Raw genomic sequence first — 16,288 nt, 5'->3', positions numbered from 1 at the left:
AATTTCCTAAAGGCTGATGCCTCCAGGCCAAGTTACACCGTGCTGTTCTCCAGCTGGGAGGTAACAACAGTATACAATCCAGAGGAGTGATGACTCCACTAGCATTTCATCCCCTTGCTTCTTGGACTGGAGTAGCTGTGGTGGCTCAGAGGTGGAGGGCCAGACCAGGCTCTCCATTTAGGTGGTGAAAACCCCTCAAATCCACCCAGTGATTTAACTAGAGTAACACCTAGAAAGAAGATCAGCTCAGCATGTCCAAGGATGTTTATCCAATTTGCTAATAGCAATGACAGAAGCAAATGTTTATATGTATTTGGACATCATCTGTTTTTACTGAGACCTTTGGTGTATGGTCAGGAAAGGACCCTGGAGAGAAAATGCAGGAGGGGAGGAAAGCACAGGGTCAGTAAGTGACCATGGGTGTGCTACATTGCCAAGGACACTGAGTGATGCCTGTGCCATGCTGCTGAAGAGAGGGTGAAATAGGAGACTGCTGCTTACTAACGCTTGTATTGAGCAGCTGTGTTGCAGAGTCATAGAATCACAGAATGGTTTGGGTTGGAAAGGACCTTAAGCTCATCCAGTTCCAATGGCAGGGATGCCTCATGCTAGACCATGCCACCCAAGACTCCATCCAACTTGGCCTTGAACACTGCCAGGGATGGAGCATTCACAACTTCTTTGGGCAACTTGTTCCAGTGCCTCATCACCCTTAAAGAACCTCCTCCTTATATCTAACCTGAACTTCCCTGTTAAGATTAAATCAGTTACCCCTTGTCTTATCACTACAGTCCCTAGTGAAGAGTCCCTTTCCAGCATCCTTGTAGCCCCCTTCAGACACTGGAAGCTGCTCTGAGGTCTCCACGCAGCCTCCTCTTCTCCAGGCTGAACTGCCCCAACTTTCTCAGCCTGTGAAGTAGGCTACATTCAAGCAGAATTTGGAGTGAATCTCCCACAGGCCCTTTGGCTGAAGCATCCTTGAACTCCAGATAAAGACATTTCTATCCCTTGGATATGTTCTGTCAACTGGATGTAGCTCTGTAAGATTCATTGGTTTTGCAGAAATCAGGACAGCGTGTGTAAGGATAGTCCGGGCATCTCTGGCTGCCTGGAACTCCTCCACTAGCTCCCTTCCCCCTAAAAGGAATAAAATGCTCGAGACTCATCTTAACCTCTTTGCTGGGTACAATTTATAACAAACAAACAAACAAGCAAACAGCCTGGAAAAAACTTCTGGCAAAGAAAATACAGTAAAAGGGGGGGGAAAGTTTCTCACGCAGATATTAACCTTTACTCCTTGAGATGTGCTCGTCCTTCAACCAGAGCAGCTGTCTAAATCGTTAGGAGGTTGCTAAGGATTAAGGCTAGCCAAAATATGTTCTTTTACTGTCTTAAATTTCCTCAGTGTTAAATAAATGTAAGCTAAGCTGCCCTAACTGCGGATGCTGCCGCTGCTTACACAGAGCCCGGTTTTGATATGGATGGGTTACATCCCTTATTAAATTGATTTGATATTCACATGTGGCCTGAGTGTGAACACAAGATATGGCATGTCTTTAAGGGGAATCAGAATCACAAGAAGGAGAACTGAGTCCATGGGCTTCAACTAAGAGCCAGAGTAGGCTGGTTCCCAACAACCATGATCCTAAGGTCCTTTCTAACCCTAACTATTCTATGATTCTATGATTCTAACCTTTCATGCTGCAGCTATGGGACAAGATAATTGCACTTAATATAATTCCCCATGACTGTATTTTCTAACTTATCAGGAAAAGAGCCTGATGAACCTTAGCATCTCAGGGTTATGGGTAGAGTTTTGGTTCTGTATCACACAGAGTTTCTGAGTTACAGGCACTGCCCTTTTGCTATGATCACCCATAGTAAAGGGTGATAATATTTCTGCTCCTTAATAAACTTGTTTAATTCTGTTAATACTAAGTGTATGCTTACCAAAGAGGAAAAAGCCCAGCCCTAGTTTTTCCTATGGGTTCACCAGCTCTGTGCTTCCTTCCACCACAGCTGGAGATGGTCTGTGTTCTGCAAGATGATCCCAAGAGTGATGATCCCCCAACGAGATGAGAAATGGGGATTTGAGTGCATGCTAATGGCTCCAGCTCTTGCCTTGTAATTGCAGGTGTCACTTCCCTCACCTTCACCAGCAGTCTATTTGTTCTGGTAGGAAATGTCTATTTCTTGACTCTAAACAGCTTGCTGGCCCTTGGTGATGTCTTTCTGTCCTTGGTGGAATTTGATGCCCACTCCTTGTTATCATTACGTATAGATGCTCTCAGCTTTGCCTCTGTAACTGTCATACAATAGATCTGAATGATAAAAGGCAGTAGTCACCCATTATAAAGAACTCTCCACATACCCCTTGAACCCCTACAGTGCTTCCAGAAAATACACATGGCATTTATGTAGTTGTTTGAACTGAAATGAAACCCAATTGAGGGAAAAAGCCTGGAAGGAACCACTGTGTGTGGAAAAGCTGTCAGACCCCGACTCCGCCTTGTTGCTATTAGCTGGTGGGATATGGACCCCAATGCTGCAAGCAAGCAAGGATCTCTATGTTGGCCATCCAGAATCTGCTCCACTGTGCCAACCAGGCTGCTGCTGCAGAGCAGCTCCAGGTTGCAAACACCAACAGCGAAGAAGAAAGAGTAAACGGGTGCAAGCAGCCACGTAGCTTTTGAGTACCTCCCACTGCATCCTCCCACAGCTCCCAACTCCCAGTTCCTTCTGATCTTGTACCTACAGGATGAGTGGAAATGCAGCCAGCACAACCCAAACCTCTGGCAAAAGCAGTGCTGGGCCAGCAGCAAAAGCAATTTCCATTTTCCCAGCACATGCTGTTTTGCAATCTCATCATTTCTTTGGACCTTGATGGCAGTGAATCAGCAAGTGCAAAAAGCTAACAACCACTGCAGCAGATAATTGCAGCAACATCTTTACCTTGTAGAAACAACATCTCAAATTAGGCTTCAGTTGCACATGTCAAAAAGAGGATAAGAAGAAATTAGAGATTCAGCCTGTGTCATGCTGGCCAATCTGCTTTGTATCATGTGCTGAATTGGCTCAGTTGAAAGGAACGGTTGGCAAGAGGCTTTTGTTTTATTTTTTTTAGGTTTTTTTGGTAATCAATTGTAAATAAAATTCTTTCAGTTGTCTTCTGCTGCTAAACAAAGGCTCTTATTGCCAGGCTAGTGTGTTTGTGTAATCCTTTTAAGTATTGTTTGGATGTGTGTGTGACGCCAAATGGTGTAGCTGGTGAAGGCTGTTCACAGCTACATCCATGCAGGCTTTGAACTTCGAGTTCCAAACTTTCCTAACATCCTTCCTATTAATTAGCCTTCAGGAATTAATAATTCAATAGCTTTTCCTCCTGCTACAGCGTTCTGACAAGAGTGAGTGTGCCTGTTTTGTTGTAGAAAACAATAATAAAATAGTCATCATTTAATATTCTTCTTCTGTCCCAGCATGTGAGGCAGCAGCACCCCAGCCAGCACCTGCTTCAGAGCTCAGCTCTGCAACAGCCTAGACAACACCCACGTGCCTTGGGTATCCGTGCCTGAGTTCAGGTGTCAGCTCATGAGTGTCCCCGTTGCTGCACAGCAAGGACAAGCCATCTCCCTGTCATTTCCCTAAGCTGGTAAACCCATTGATGGCAGTGGGACTACTGGAAGTGTGCAGGTCAAGTATGAATTAGGATAAATGCAAGACCAGGGTGTGTATTTGCTGTCTGCTCACTTTATGTTCTTTTTATTGCTGCAGAGGCTTTTTGGACTGCACGGTTTTGCCATTCTCATCCAAAATGAGAAGTCCCACCCACACCTGAAGGGAAGTGCGACACAGGAAGCTGCTATAATTACCATACAAGAAAAAGACTCTTGTGAATCTGCCAGGTGATGGACATCTGGGTATAATAACGCAAACACAGCACTGGGGTTGCAGGGTGACTGCCTAGTCGCATTACAGAGCATTTAGCTCCCCATACAGAGCTGCCAGTGGGGTGAATAATTCCTAAGGAGTACCAAGAAGACCTCACCCAGGATACAAAAGCAGCCCCGCTCCCTCCATGGCAACCGAAAGCGCAGCGCTGTGGCATGTGCATTAGCCTTACCCTGAGAAATGCACATTCTGTTCCAAGAAGTTCCATTAAAACAGCAACAACAACAAAACCCAACGTGGCCAACTCGAAACAGAGGTCAAGGGAGTACAGCTAAGATGGTGCTTTGCTGTCCTGAACCCGCTCAAGAAGAGCTTCACCACAAACTCCCCCTGTTGCTTTGGGTCCTGCCTTGTCTCCTTTGGCTGGTTGGTGAGGATTGCTGCATTTCCACGTGTTGCTCTGTCCAATGTGGATGTCAGCTATTAATATTCATAAATTATTGGCAACACAGAAAGAGAGAAATATTTTCTTTGGTTAGATGGAAAGTAACAAAATAAATAGCGTCTCCTTTTTTAAAGATGTGATACCTAAACTATAATCAACAAGTTTACTTTTCTTGAGTCAGAAACCATGAATCATCCTGTAAAATCAGATCAAATTCAAGATTAGTTTCTCATGGTATTGCTGAGGAATTTCAGATATTTCCATTGGGAAAAGAGTTATTTCTTTAACTATCCCAAGGTTAGTTTGTTCAGTACTGATTTTTTTCTTGTATAATGGAGGTTGCCCAAAGGTAAGGAATGTCAAGATCTAAAAGTGGGGTGAAAAAATGAAAGGGAAAAGCAAAGAGTGAGATTAGGACAAAATGAAAAGACACAAATCAGACTATTTCAGTAAGGCAGAAAGTTTATACGAGCATATGACTGTCTTATTAAAAGCTACACAATAATATATCAAAACACCGGCTACAAAAGCCTTCTCTAGCCAGCTATGCCAGTTGTAAATAAAACAATAGAGAAAGCTATTTGAACACAGGTTTCACAGGTTCCCTCTATTATGTGGCAGTCTTGCAACTGCCCAGTGTCTGAGATACATGTTAAAGCATCAATAAACCTGTGAGATTATTGTGAATAAAATAGTGCTCCTTGCTACTAGATTTTACTCACAGACGCCAGAACCCAAATCATTCCGAATCACTTTATGAATCCAGGATCATATGGTCTGGGGAAAGTGGGCTAAAAACCAGCTTGTATATTGCCTTGGATTTGGACCTGCTTTTACTGAAAGGTCAGACAAGAAGGCTGAGTCTAGGAGGACTTACCCTGTGAATACGGGGCTGAAATGGGACTCCCCTGTCCTGGCTTCTCTTTGCCACATTGAATTGTTTAATTCCTTTCTTTCTCCTGAGGTGCTTATATCTGGTAAATGGACCAATAAAAATTTAATCTTTAAGAAATGCATTTTTCCACTTACTCCAGTTTTGGAGCACTCCCTCACTACCCAAACAGCTCCAGTGTCTGTTCCTACTCCAGCTATCAACCTATTCATAACGCTGGGCAGTGACTGCTTTTTCTTCCTTAGCCTTCTGTAGGCTGCTGCTGATTTTGTCTGTGCCTCAGGCAACAAAATGCTGGCTCTTGACCTGACTGTACCATGACAGATGGAGCATCGGCAGAGACAAGCATCCCTGAGTCTTGCAGTGTGCACACTGTCAACAGCCTGGTGGGGGAGAGCAATCTGTGCACAGCACCCATCCCACTTGGCTGTAGCCACTTCGGAGTGGCACATGGCCTGAGATCATCCGCTTTTTGCCACTGTCAGCAGGGAATGGCAAGAGCATCCAGAGGGTGATTCATGGCCGGATGGGGTGATTCACCCTCTGGAAGCAGTCATCTCCCACCACCAGAGACTCAAGAGGAATTGCAGACAGTCAGCTCTAAATAGATGCCTAACTATAGATCAGTAAACTTGGGTGAATTTCATCCCACCCAGTGGGATTTCCTATCTCAAGTCAGTTAACCATGTTCTGTTAGTAGTTTCTTTTGGAATACCTTTCTAGTCATGATATAGATTGAAGCACAGCCTTGCCTGCTACTTGGACAATGGTGGGAATTCTCTGAAGTATATTTTTTGGTGTTAAATAAAGCCTTTAGCCAATGGCAGTGAATCACCAGTGCTGAGCAATAGCAGAAAGTGAAGCTACAACTGCATGGGTAGAAATTTTGATGCGGAAGGCAAATAATACTTTGAAGTGAGAAGTATAATGCTATTTTCACCTCCTTCTTTTCAAAGGAGTAAGAGGGGAGAGAGAAGGAACTCACTGAAAATCCTTAGTTAGGTTTTTAATAATGTAGATTTCTCTCCCACTTTTATCCCCCCTTTTCCTTCACATAGTGAGAAACCTCCCCAGGTTGCCAATGGCACTAAAACAGTCAGTCCACTTTCAGGATTTCAGTCACCTCTTAAACACTTAGAGGCTGAATTGAGTGAAAACCCGTTTTCAGAGGAGTTTCCAAGGAAGTAGAAAGTTTCCACACCCTGCACTCAAAGAAATGGAAACTGGATCGTTGCTGCCAACAGTCTGAACTGTTGTATCGCAGGCTGCTGAGTGCTATATTCTGCAATAAGAAATGCAAACATGCTTGGCGTTACACTAAAACACGCAAATACATTTTGAGGAGTTTAGGGGAACAATATATGATTTGTTAATTTATTTTCTAGGCGTGGTGTTGCTTTTAAGCTGCTTGATAACGAATAATACATTCTGATGAATTCACACAGCTTGTGTTTTGCAGAAGCCCAAGCTTTGCAATTGCAGGGACTGTTCCATAAAGAGGTAGGAATGTGCTTCATATCAAAGACACCGGGATAAGAAAATCTGTAGACCCAACTGTTCATGAATGAGTAATCAGGGAGGATACATTCTATGTGATCTTTTACTGATCTCATCTATTGATGGTTTAAAATGTAAAGCCTGGACTTCACAAAGTTCTACAAGGGAAAATAAACGCTCAACAGGACAATGAGTTGACTCTACCGTGGAGATCACAGTTTGAAGACTTCTACTTTGAAGTATAAGTGAAGTTAAATCTGTGGCATATGGGGGGGGGGGTGCTGAACCTTTCCACTGTCCAGTGAGGAGAGCACAACTTGTGTCCAACTGTTTTCCATTCCTTCATATGGTAGCACCCAACTGGGGCACCAGTAGTCGAGTTAACTTCACTGAAATGATCAAGCTGCCCAGCTCCAGGCAGGTCTTATTGTAGATTGGGTCTCTTTTGCCAGCTTGCAGCTCATACAGGGCTGAGTGCCAAATGCTGGCAAAAGGCATTTGTGCTGCTGGAGGTTCATGATGACAGGACACGGAAAAGCTCAGCTTCAGAAACCCTATCAGAGATGGATTCAGCTTCCTGCAATTCCATCAGACCTGACCATGCCAGAAGGAACTTTATAATAAGCGAAAGTTAGAGTTTAAAAAACCCTTTCTAATAAGATTTATTGCTTATAATATTGCATTTAATGACTACTTTAATGCAAGGGTAAGTGCCATAAAGTAAAAGATAATATTGCATTTAAAAATTCTCCCTCATTCAACACTTAAAGTCCATGGAAAAACTCATCCTGGACTTAGAGGCTTTGGGTGGGACATTACCAGATTCCCATTATTTGACCCTCCATCTATATTGTAATATACAACTGATGATCCATTCAATCACCTTATGTCAAGGGCTCCATCTGATTTCCAAACTAGAGAAGGGTATAAATAATAACAAAGCTGTGCAGGGCTTTATATTGAAGTTGCTTGGGAGAGCTGGTTGAGAAACTGGAGAAAGCGTTCAGTGATATTTTGGGATTCCTCTGTGCTAAACACTGATATTTGCTGCCAATGTCACGCTCAGTCTTGTTATCATTTTGGTACAGCACAGTAAAGCTGAACTGAATTATTGTAATTAAATTATTGTTGTTATGTAAAAGCTGACTGCTTTGCATTGCTTTTCATATTATACAATAGAAAGCAGTTATTACATAAAGCAACCAATCATACAAAACAAAAATCCTTTCCAGAAAAGCCTTCTTGTTTAAAGCGTGATCAAATGCTAAAAGCCTTTGTAAGGAGCAAGTGAAGTTTGTGAACAAGATTTATTTCTCTACAAACTAACTTATTTTCCATTCCAGTCCAAAAAAAGAAATCATCACCTTTTCCTGTTGATAAATTTCAGGATTAAAATGCCAAGTCATGGGTGGGTTAGGAAAATCTTGTTTATAATCAAAGGCTTGGCCACCTTCCTACATTTTTTACATTTTAATTATACACTACATTGGCATCCTGCTATAAAGACATTACTTTCTGGAAACTCCCAACTATTTACATGACTAAGACTTAATTGAATCAAGGATTCTTGCCCTTTCTTCTCTTCTCTTTTTTTTTTTTTTATATAAAGAACCATCATTATCATTCCTTGCTGCAGAAAACATTCCTTCGTTCCCATTGGATGTTGGTAGCAAACACAAACAAGACTTTTGCCCTCATGCAGCATTTAAGACACGTGGTCAAAAGTATCAGGATCAATATCTTTCAAGGAACTGTTAATTGCTGCTGCCACATTAGATTAATGATGCCTATATAACCCATGTAGGTGTCCAACTCTAATGGTTTTCCATTGACTGGAAGGATGTAGATACAGTTTTGGTACCTACTTGTGGGCATTAATCCCCACTAATCCAGAGTGCCTGAACTGGGGTTTACTGCAGTTTTACTAATTCATTGGGTAAAAAGTTAGCTGAGATTACATTTTCAAGTAGCCTTTGGGAAGGAAAAGAAAACTGAAGGTCATTTTGTTCCATGAGGAACATCAGTAAAATCCATAGGTATACTGAGTGAAGCCCATAGAGACAAACATGCTGCCTGCGGGCATTCTATTAGAAGCAGAGGAGAATGCAGGATGCTGGATGTTCACTTAGCTCTGCTAAAGCCTCAGCATCATCTCTTCAAAAGACGGATGGGCTGCAGGACCTCTGCCCTGTATTCATTGCTTCAATGTGAAATCTCCCCTGCTCAGTGTGTGCCATGGATGTGATTTAATTCTTCTTAAGAAGGCAAAAAGCCAGTCAAAAGCATCTGTAAGGTGCACCAAGGCTTGCTTTTCTAAGCATTAAAAATGAAGATTACAGCACTTGCTCATTTAACCGAAATGTAGTGAAAATTATACGTCTGCATACGAAAATATTATTCGCACTCTTATCTTCTCCCCATTATAAGACAAATTCTAACTCTGGTAATTACAGCTGTGTCTCTCTTTTTCCTAGCTGTTTCAATGGGTCCAACTCACTTCTTGTCAACAGTTTCTTGCCCTGAGAAACTCAAAACGAAAGGTACTGTTGAATTGGAAAATATTATTATTACAATAATAGTCATAAGGAATTGGATTTGTACAAAACTATAAAGCAAAACACACTGAGATGATTCATTGTGCATCACATGGAGAAAGATGTAATGTTGTTAATATGGGAGAACAGATGTGTCTATGTATTTTAAGTATTTCTTTTTCTTTTCTCTGATGAAAAGTTGGTGTTTTTTTAAAATGAAAAAAAAAACAAAAAACCAACAAACAAAGGAAGAAAAACCCAACCTGATCTTGATTACTGGTACTATTGAGAGAGTTCATTGGGAAATGAAAGCAGTCACTGCTGTTGCCATTAATCTCATTTTATGTTAGTTTGGCTTTTACTGTAGAAAGTAAAAACTCTAGGGTTTTCTTTCATACCCAGTCCCATATGTGAGTTAAAGCAAAGCTGACAAGCAAGTCCTTGACATAACCTCACGCATGCTGTGGTTAGGAGCTGCAGAGCAGCAACGGCCCAGATGTGATTTCCTCACTTTATTCAGATTAATTAGGCTTTAATTAAAAACGCCACACTTTGTTTTGTTTTGTTTTAAAGGGCCACAGTTAAGGGTGATCATTCCTTAATTATCTGCATCTTTTGAAGGGTAAAGCTGTTTTGATGTGTGGAGAAACAAAGTTCATCGTTTTTCCATTCTGTCAGACCTCAAGCATTTGGTGCAGGGACTGAAAACATGCTTATGGGTTAAAGTGGTCTATAGAATACCCTGTGCTTTTAAACATGATCACACTCCCACCTTTCCTATAGGAGTGAGGTCAGTTTGTCACTATCTAATGGCTAAATACTGCACCCTGAGTGACCGAACTCCCTCTCCAGTGGCTCCATACTGCAGACATGACATATTTTAATATCCTTTACTGCACAGACCAGTGGAAGACAGATGTATAGAATTTATGAGACGATCTTTCTGGATTTTAAAATTATATGGCACGTTTATACAGTGGAGGTGCTCCTTATGAATCCTGGAGGACTTATTTGAAATGCACAGGATTGTTCCTGTCTGTATTACGCAAGGAGCTGCCTCCTCTATTTACTGTGCTGGGAATAAGGAGGCAGTGTAGCCCCTTGACTATCTGCTTTTAAGATCTAACTAAGTTAGACTAAATTCCAATCACCCTCAGACAATTCAGAGCTGAAAATGGGTAGGAAGCCATTTGAGTAGATGGGGTCTGGTTCCAGAAGTAATTTAGGGGAGCAGAAGTTATGGCAGAGTGTGACCCTCCAAAGGAAACACTTTGGAAAACATCCTATTCACAAAACATCTCATGGTGTGGAAGAGCATCCATGCCCTGTGCCTGCTACCCATGCTTTTTTGCTGTTAAGGAAGAGAAAAGCCAGAGGCTCCATGTCAGCAGAGATTTAAGTGCTGATTGTTTCAGAGGAGATGGAAAGTGTTGAGCAGCCCCAGGGTGGTACATCAGGGACAGGTCCATGTTCAGTGATGCCCATTGGGATGGTGGGCATCAACCTGGGATGCCTCCAGAGCTCAGCGGAGGGATGAGCATCTTCCTTGAGCAGGATGCTGTGCACTGCATCCACAGCCCATCCCCTCAGACCTGACCGTGCACTCATGGATGTGGCTGGCTCATGTGGACAAACCTCATGTGCCACAGCTCGGTAACCCTCATGATTACCCTCACAATTACTAGTTAGATACTCTTTCATAAGCACCCAATGACTTGCTAGGTCTCAGCCACTGTTGGAAGTGATGACTTTTTAATGGCAACCAGCACGCTTGAAAAGTTCCCTGAGATTGAACAATATTCTGGAGACAGACACATTCCCAGGGAGCAGCTGCCTGCCTTCTCATTGCTCAAATATTGAGGTTAATTGGGGAAGTGGAGAGCTTGGAATTACCACTACAGTTTGAAGACTGCTACATGCTTGTTTTTAGTGTTTTGTTTCAGATCCTTGTAAAAATACTGATGCAAGTTTTAGCTGTTAATCACACATCTTAATATTTGGCAGCAAGTTTATCCTATGTACTGTAACTGAGCCCTGAACAAGATTTCCACTGCGCTTTGTTTGCTTACTTGGTAGTGCAGATAGGAGTGGGAAGACACTGAAAATGAAAACTCTATTTAGGCCACATAATCTCCTTCATTAAGTGTCACTGATGCTGGATAAGGCTCACTTGGGGACCTATTAATGGAAACACATCTGCTGTGTTCATAATAATAAAAGACTGGCTATAAAGTGATTAATTGCTGTTAACAGAAGCAGGCTCTGCTTTGGGAAGGCAAATATATGGCATATTTGGATGCGCAAAGCACTCCAGGCACAGGGAGGCATCGCACAGGTGAGCACAGTTTGGTTTGCAACACTGCAAGGGCAGCTCAAAGGGTTGTCTATGCCAGGATGGGTCAAGTTGGGCCACCCAGCCTCTGGCTGAGAATCCCACCTCTCCCAGACTTTCCCAAGGAAAGAGCTAACTGGAAAAGAAGCATCACTGCCTTTTTTCTGGTTCAAATGCATTTTATTAGCAGTATTTGCATTACGGTAGTCACAAGAGACCCTAATCAAACTGGGGCCCTCTTGTGTTAGACACTGTCCAGATGCATAATATAAACCAGCTCTTCCTTTTAAGAACTTAAAGGCTTGCAGATAAGCCAGAGCATGGGAAGGAAAAACCAGACATGAAGTGGGGAAATGCCATGGCTTGCTTGAAGTTTTGGAAGACGACTGAGATCTCCTAGGTCTCAATTTAGGATTATTGAACTGTACCTTCTTTAGGACTGGAAAATGATGCATGAGATCCTCAGCAGAGAGACGTGAGCATACAGCCTTCAGCAGAGCCATGCTGCCTTGTGCCTGTAGAGTATCTGGCATAAGGGGACTAAGCAACTCAGCAAAAAAGAAAACACTTGTATCGGAAGATGCTCGGGATGCTTGAACAAAGAGATCAGAAACATTCCCAGCTTACAGTGACTGTAAGAAGGCATGTCATACCCTTTCAAATGGGGAGAAAGTCTGAGCCAGAATGGCAGGAAAATAAGGCTTATTTCCAGGCAGTATGCTAGCACACTGATTAGGGTCCAGATGGAGATAAAAAGGCTAGAGATCCGATGCACAGTGCTGGAATTGTATGTTTCTGTAGAAGATCTAATGTATTCATGCTGTCAGGTCACATACATTAGACCTAGAAACCTGATGTTTTCTTTCTTCTTTTTCTCCCCCTTTTTTGGAAGCACTTTGAGCAAATATATTGAATGAGACATTTGCAAGCATGGAGCCCATTAATAACACAAGCCGAACGCGATGCTGCAGTCTCATTCATACTGCTCTTGGGAGCCAAGGAAATTAAAATCCTATACGTTTCTTTTCTGCACTGGGGAAATCAAAGCCAAACCATGAGATGGGGCTGATTAGAGACAGGTGAAATGTCTGTTTGTTTTTAGAGCTTTACAGCTCTCATTTTGATAGTCCCTAGATTTTTCCAAGTGCATTCTGCAGATACCAGAGCAATGGCTGTAAGAGAAGAAAACAAGCCTGAAGACCATCTGAGAACCAGGACCTTTTCAGATGCCAAAGAACAAAAGATGCTCCAGTAAAGGCTCCCTGCTGACAGCTGCTGGAGACGCCTGTCTTATACTCACTGTATTCCTCACGCCACAGATTTGTGAGGCTGTGAACCTGCAGTCCCGTTTGTGTTAACATGACAATAAGAAAAACCATCCATGAGTCTAATAGAATGAGGAAACAGTAAACAGGACGATGATGATGCTGTTGTGCATATGCATAATACTGTGTACATCAGATGAACTCACTTATACATGGATATGTTGTGACTATATATAACACACATCTTATTCAAGGTGCACAAAGAGACGTGTCTGTGCATGTATAATCCTTGGTGCTGATCCTTCTCCAGGCAACCACTGTAGATCAGGATGCAGACATCCATCAGTTGAGTATTAAGTGGGCAGACAGACATCAAAATGACTTTGTCACGAAACTGGTGTTCTCATCTAAATAGATATAAATGGTCTTGGTTTATAACTGCTTCCTTCAGTCAACCTCCTATGACATCCTAGGCTTGCTAACGTTCCTTTTATTGCCACCATCTGATTGTATAACTCTACTGATAGCAGCTCTTCATATTGCATCGATTACAAAGAGAACAGGAAAATGAACAAAATGTACTCATTCTGTTTATAGTTTCAACTGTAATTTTGTGGCCCTCCTTGGACGCCTTAGCAGAAGAATCAGATGCACTTTTCTCCATGTTTGGCAGCATGCTCATAATTTGGCTGGGAGCTGTGTCCAAGTTTACTCAGCTCTTGTGCTCGCCTGCTTTCACGAATGGCTTTTTTTAGAACATGGGAGATAGACAGGGTTCCTAATGCAACTGTTGAGACACAGCAGGAGCTTCTATTAAATAGACAATTTCCGAAGCAGAGAGGTTGTACATCATCCTTCGATAACCACCCTCTGATGTGCGACGGGGTATGAAAGTTCAGACATGATATATGAGGAAAGTGGATGATGGTGTACCTGGCAGAGGTTGTATTTACCCATCTAGTTCAGAGCACAGGGTTATTCCTATTCATCAAGGTAAGCGTGGGTCACAGCCTGCTTCTATTAACAAAACCTTACTCCCTTCCCCATCTCAGCCTTGCTTTTACTTCATTTAAAGGGTTGAGGTGCACGGTTGACTCATTTTCAGCTGTGAAAAAGCTGGTTTCTTGCTTTCCTGTACTTTGGTCAATTCAGTGGTGGATGACTCGAGATTAGAGTAGATTACGTTAGAAGGTAAGCGTGAATCTGATCTTTTCAGAAGCAGAAAGAGAACAGAAAAAGAACATTCTGTATCTCTCCTTCCATTATAGGGATTCCTATTTAAATCTGAATAGTTTTTATACAATCAGTTATTTGCTTTAGGGACAAGCGGTAGAAATCTCATCCATACAGCAAGGAAACCCTTTTGACCAATGGATTCACTCCTTAGAAAGCTAGTGCCTGTCTTGCACAATTATTTGCCTCAGATATAAAGGGGGGAAAAAAAGAAAGTAGTTTGGTAAAACTCTGACATTGAGAAAGTAACTGTGTGCAAATTGGGCTGGAATATGTTTTTTACTAAGAGCTAAGCCAAAGGATTGTATGAGGCTAATCCCTAAAGAAGAACCATTCTGGTCCATTCTTATACACTGCTGCTGGAAAGTGTGCACCAAAGTTTCCATGGGAATGTGGGGTTTTCCTCTATCACTATCAAATTTCTCTGTATAAGGCTATGTAAAAGGGCTAAACAGAGGAAGGAAATTTGACCCCAGTTTCCTCAGTTTCCCTGTTTGCTGAGTGGCCATATTCAAACCCAGGCACCAGTCCTGGTTTGGTTTTGTTTCCATAGTTTTTGTTGACTGAGGTTTCTCCTAAAGAGATTTAATGGCATTTTTTCGCAGGCCAAAACTTCCCATCATTCTTGCAGTGTTCCATTAGCCTAATGATGTACATAAACTGCAGAGAGAGAGATAAGGCAAGATAATGAGCGAAAATACCCAACATATTAAGAAGCTGTTACGATAATAAGGGTAGTGGAGGACTAGAACACTGTAGATGTCACTTGTGGATGTGCCGACTGATGCCAGCCCAACACCCATCAGTATGAATGAACCTGCCTTCGATCAACCTATCAACCATACAGTCTGGGAAGTTTTTGTCCAGTCTTATTTTCTAAGGCAAGGCAAAAATTTGTCATTGGCAAAATAAAGATTAAATAAAGCATGAGTAATGTGTATGTAGATCTGGAAGATATCTTGGCACCGAGATCAATTTCCTGCTCTGACGGATTTAGAAGTGCTCAGGTTCCTGCTGTGACTGGAAAGTTGCTTCAGAACATCTTTCCTGTGATGCTCAGAAACCTCCTTCATGTTTCCACCCTCTATTTACTCACAACCAGTTTGATTTGGGGCCAACATTGTCTTTTAGCTTAAATAATTATCTCCCTTCCCTGGGGGCTTACTTGGACTATTTATAGAAGGCAATCCTTTTCCTAGCCTTTTCCTCCTTTTCCTAGCCTAAACAAAGCTATTTTAGCTTGCCCCCCATCTTCCTCTGCACCTGCTCCACTGGCCAGATCCTGGCTGGTCCCTGTATCCCACACAAGGCAAGGACATTCCTTTTCCCTCCTGAACTTAGTATCTGCCTCCCATTTTCAGCTCTTGTTACACTCATGGCTCGTTTATCCCGTGATCTTTAATACAGCCACATCTTTCTTTTCCATTTGCAATCTTTTTAAGGCCTGTTTATCACAGAAGCCTCTGTTGTTTGTCTCTCATCTCATTTCCATGCCATCTTTATCAGCAGAAGGGAGGTATGGGGATGGGCAGCGGTACAGAGATGCTATTTTGGGATTTATATTGCTATGACAAAATGATTTGCCTGATTTACTATTGAAATCCTATAAATAGGCCACTGACACCTCAGCCTGGGCTCATTATCTGTGATCCGGTTATAGCCTATGACAAGGCACAGGTTCATCTCACCCTCAGACCTTGCCTACAGTCAGGCAGAGCGAAATGTGGAGGTGCCTGGTTTTCTTCAAGGAGTGTAAAAGGAGGGAGGGCATGAGCCCAGAATTACTCATGTAGCTTTTAGACACCCTGAAGCCAGACAAGATGAATTTCACTTTTAAGTATCTACATCAGCAAGGTAGTGATGACTTCCGGGCATGCCAGGTCTGGCTGCTGAGCAGCAGATCAGGAACTGACAGTGAGTGAATGTTTTTTCTATAGGTGCCATTCATTTGGGGCACCTGCACATAAAAAGAGCATGAGAATTTCAAACCTCCCTGAAATCTACTCTTTTATAAGTCTGGTATCAACCACGAGGAAGTGATGTAACACTTCTGAAAATGCCTCTTATTGTGCCTGAACCAAATCTAGTGAGTTTGAGGTTGGTCACTGTTAGCCCTGAGCTAAAACATGTCCTTGCTCTACTCTTACAACAGATCCTCCAGACCAAGGGCCGAAGCAACACCTCTTTCCCAGGACCTGGACA

The 16,288-nt window shown here is 42.4% G+C and overlaps 1 long non-coding RNA gene across 1 annotated transcript in view; it reads left to right on the top strand.

Annotated features, from left to right (window-relative positions):
• The window catches only part of LOC133270244 (uncharacterized), a 255,012-nt gene that overhangs the window by 131,054 nt on the left and 107,670 nt on the right, over positions 1–16,288 (top strand). The gene's annotated exons all lie outside the window — the stretch shown is intronic.

Source organism: Pezoporus flaviventris, unplaced genomic scaffold, assembly GCF_033815535.1.
Source record: "Pezoporus flaviventris isolate CSIRO_AGI_PZ_B2104156 unplaced genomic scaffold, CSIRO_AGI_Pfla_v1 ptg000020l, whole genome shotgun sequence".
NCBI lineage: Eukaryota > Metazoa > Chordata > Aves > Psittaciformes > Psittacidae > Pezoporus > Pezoporus flaviventris.
This window is presented reverse-complemented; position numbering and strand designations above follow the sequence as displayed.